The sequence below is a fragment of the Camelus ferus genome, chromosome 5 (genome assembly GCF_009834535.1).
Source record: "Camelus ferus isolate YT-003-E chromosome 5, BCGSAC_Cfer_1.0, whole genome shotgun sequence".
Taxonomy (NCBI): domain Eukaryota; kingdom Metazoa; phylum Chordata; class Mammalia; order Artiodactyla; family Camelidae; genus Camelus; species Camelus ferus.
The window spans coordinates 59,473,264-59,477,829 of NC_045700.1; positions in this window are offsets into that span (position 1 = coordinate 59,473,264).

Consider the following 4,566-nt stretch of genomic DNA (forward strand, 5'->3'; position numbering starts at 1 on the left):
TGGAATGTGTGAGATTCTTGATAGTGGATGTTGTGCTATTAATGTTGCTTGAAACTCTTCCATAAAAATTCCTGCCCAATTGGTAAAATTCTAGAGAAGTAAAATGTTGCTGAAATATCTAGGGAAAGTAAAGAGGGGTTGTGCTTAGGTTTTGTTTCCCATCTGGAGGGAAAATCTGCAGCTTTAGCCTTTGGCAGAACATGCAGGACTGAATCTGAAGCATAATTTAGCCACGCTCACGTACTTTCAACAGTATGCTTAGGTTTCTTAAAAGAATTAAAGCCAGAGCACTGTGGGCTCCTTCCTACTCACATACTCTCACACATTGTCATGTGCGCGCGCGCGCGCGCGCGCACACACACACACACACACACACACACACACACACACACACTCTAATACTCTCTCAAACTCATTCTCATTCTCTCATTCTACTACTAATACTCGAATTCTAATACTCTCACATGCACACTCCATTTCTGTAGGTAAGGCAGAAGGCTTCTGCAATTTTTGAAAATGTACTACACTTCAGAAACGAGGGGTAGAGTTACATGTATTTAGTCCTTAATCTACTAGAATCCCATAGCGAATGCCCTCTGAAGCGGATGAGACCACTTTTCTGTCTTTTTGGCAGCCCTGGTGAGGAGGTAGCGCCACCATCTGGAGGGATCAGACTCCAGCTCTGACTTCTTTCCGCCTTGCGCCCTCTGGGGGCCAAAGGATATTTCTGCAACCTCCTCTATTTTTCTGTGATTACAAACGAATGATAATAAGAAACTTTTTAATAGTATTTTGTTGCACCCAGAAGACTGGACGACTTAGTGACAGGCCTATAGTTTTTAAAGTCTGCACGTGCTTTGTGATTGATTATGGGCCCTCGAGCTGTATATTCTTACCACTTACAGTCTAATTTTAAAGGTGGTTTTTAAGTCAAAGTGAGTTCATTTTTCACCAAACACATTAAAACCCAATACCCAGAAACTAGTCGTGCTCCCTCATAGGCACCAGAATAGAGAAATGGAATATGGTTCAAGGAAAAGCATTTGTTGTCCACATGAACATTTTTAGGGTATGTAAATTATCAATAAAATGCAGTGAAAATTGTCGTCTTCAACGTGACCTGAACAAGCAGTTTATCAATTTATTAGGGGCAGAAAATCTGGATAGAACAGAGAATCCACTATATTCTGTGAATGTCTATTATACGCATCCATTGTCAGTCTCTGCTGGAAGGCTCCTCTTAAGCACGTGTCTGCTGGTTCGCCAGCATTATTTTTCTTGCGTAAACCACACCCATGGGAGTATGACGTCTAGCTGATTTCTTTAGAGGAAGAACTTAAAAATATTTGGCAAGTAATCTGAGAACATGATCATTCTGGATTTAAATTTTTCCCCCTATATTTTTACTATGTTCTCATACTCAGTGAGTTTTTAAGACTCAACTTTATACTTTCCAAAGCCTTCAATTCTGACTTCAAACTCATGTTCCATTATTTCATACTATATTTAATTAATCTATTATTATAAGTACAATCAGAACACACAGTGTTGGAAAGGAGTCAACCATTCCAGATAAACATACAACTCAATTAATGGGGATGGAGTTACGGGTCGTGATGGAGGGATATTCCAGAGTGTAGCCTGTGGGTCATGAAGATCAAATGTGCATCAGCCAGTGTGTTTTACAGGAGATTAGCAGAGAGATAACTCTGTCAGGTTACTTAGGTGAAGGGTAATAAAAAGAAAGTTTCCCCTGCACATTAATACTAGCAGTCTCTGGGAAGGCAAGTCAACGTGGGTTCCTCTCTTGCTCCCACAACCCACATCCAATCACTCAGGAAACCCTCTTGGCTCCACCTTCTAAATATACCCAGAATTCAAGTATTCCTTATCACTCTGCTACCCTCACCCTGTGTCAGGCCCTCTTTGTGTCTCACCTGGATTATTGCCATCAACCAACTTGCCTCCGTAGTGTCTATTCACAACACAGAACACAGTGATCCTCCTCCAACTTTTATCTGATCATGTCTCTGTTCTGTTCAAAACCCTCCAGTGGTTCTTCACTTCTCTTGGGAAAAGCCAAAGTCTTTGCACAGCCTAGGTAAGATAAGAGGAAGTATATTTACTGGCCTGGTGCGAAGCTCCTAAAACCTTTGTAATTTCCTAAGTGGTAAGAGCACTAGGAGCATCTCTTATTCTAATATTTGGCCTTTGACCCTGTCCCTGACCCAGGGCTCCTAAATGCTTGTAAATCCCTAAGTGATAGGAGAACTCGGAGTATATTTTATTCTACTAGGTGGTCTCCTGGATGACCCCCAGATAGGGACAGTTCACCAGAAACACCAAGCCATAATTAGGAGCTTGAAATTGTCAGCCCTGCTTCTGCCACGTCCCTGCCCCCAACTCCTCTGGAGAAGGTAGAGGGGCTGGAAATGGAGTTAATAATTGACCACATGAAGAAGCCTCTAAAATCCCAGTAGCATGAGGTTTGGAGAGCTTCCAGGTCAGTGAACACATCCACAGACTGGGAGGGGGGTGCACCCCAAATCCACAGGGACAGAAGCCCTGGTGCTCCGGACCCTCCCAGACTTCGCCCTATGTGTCTCTTCATCTGGCAGTTTACTTGCATCCTTTATCATATCCGTCAATAAGCAGGTAAAGGTGAGTGCTTCCCTGAGTTCTGGGAGCCACTCCAGCAAATTAATCAAACCTGAGAAGGGACTTGTGGGAACCTCTGATTTACAGCCGATTGGTCAGAGCCCTGGTGACCACCTGACCTGTGACTGGATCTGACGTGGGGGAGCAGTCTTGTGGGACTGAGCCACTGACTGCGGGTAGATATGTCAGAACTGAGTTAAACTGTGGGACACTCAGCTGGTGTCTCAGAAAAATTCTTGATGGGGGGAAAAAAATCCCACACATTTGGTGACCAGAAGTGTCAGAAGTGAAGTGTTGTGTGTTAGTAGGAAAGGAGATAAACACCAGGGAAAGACTGGGTTTTTCCCAGCGTAGCTTGTCAGGCCCACCAGCCACCCTTCCTACTCCTTGTGGAGCGGGGACCCACCTGTTCTGATTCTCCCCCTTACTCACTCTGTTCCAGTCAAATTGCCTTTTTGCTGTGCCCTGAGTTTGCCAAGCATGCTCCCTCTGTCTCAGGACCCTTGCACTTGCTGTTCTCTTTAACTGGAAAGCTCTTTTCCAAATATTGGCATGGTTCCCTCCTTCGTCTCCATCAAAATTTGGCTCAAATGTCACTGTATCAGTTTGGTCTTTACTTGTCTGTTGCAACCCACATTCCATGATCACATTGCATTGTCAGCTATTTCCAAATTGAACATCAGTTATTTCTAAAATACTTCAAAAATATTGCTGTCATGCTGAGAATTAGTCCTATAGTTGGTTGGTTAAATTCTCAATCACTTGAATGACTGAAGTAACCTATGGACTCTTGTGTCAGAGAATAAACATCGAAACATTTCCCAAACTAATATTCAAGCCCTGGATATTAGACCTATGAAGAGTTAAGGTAGTGGGGAGGATATAGCTCAGTGGTAGAGCACGTGCTTAGCATGCATGAGGTCCTGGGTTCAATCCCCAGTACCTCCATTAAAGAAAAAATAAATAAGTAAATAAACCTAATTACCCTCCTAAAACAAACCAAACCAAAAAAAAAAAAAAAAAAAAAAGTTAAGGGAGAGGGAGGAGGGTATAGCTCAGTGGTAGCATGCCTGCTTAGCATGCACGAGGTCCTGGGTTCAATTAAATACCTCCATTAAATAAATAAATAAAAATAGATAAACCTAATTACCTCCCCCCACAAAGATTAATTAATCAATTATTTTAAAGAGGGAGAAAGCAAAGGTTAAGTCACTTTCCCCAGACTCTAGTGTCCTGTTGATGGTGAGGCAGAGTGAGAGAGCTTGCAATGGCTGGGATATGAAGAAAACTGGCCACCTCTCTCCACCGCAAAATCAGCCCTTTCAGCAGGGTTTGGGAATCTATAGCTTGAGATACAATGCTGTATAAATGCATCTACTTCAGGGCAAGCATTTCTAAAGGCATGGAGCTCTGTGCTAGGATGGCTTACCACCTTCACCTTTTCAAGCAAGCTCAACTGTGCCTGTGGTGTATTAAGACAGCTTGCTGCAGGGACAGCTTATCATATGGTTAAACTGACATATCAAGGCTGAGAGTGTAGAAGTAGGCAAATAATGCAAATCCAGAGGGATTTAATGTATTTTTATTCTTAGGACATACGAGGGAGTGCCATTACAGTGGAAATTTGTAGCTTTGATATGACTTTTCCCTAGGGCAGATATTTGTTATCAATTTATCTTTATTTTATCAATTTATACTAATACATCATAAGCTAGGTCATGCATGCGGCAGGTTGGTTCTATGGTCGTTGTTTAAATGAATTCTAAGGATTATGATCTAATTATCTGGATTATTCTGAAAAATAATCATTATCAAAACTGTAGGTAATCGAGACTTGCACTACCCAAATGGTTTCCACTAGCTTCGGGTGGCCATTGAGCACTTGAGATGTGTCCCATCTGAACTGAG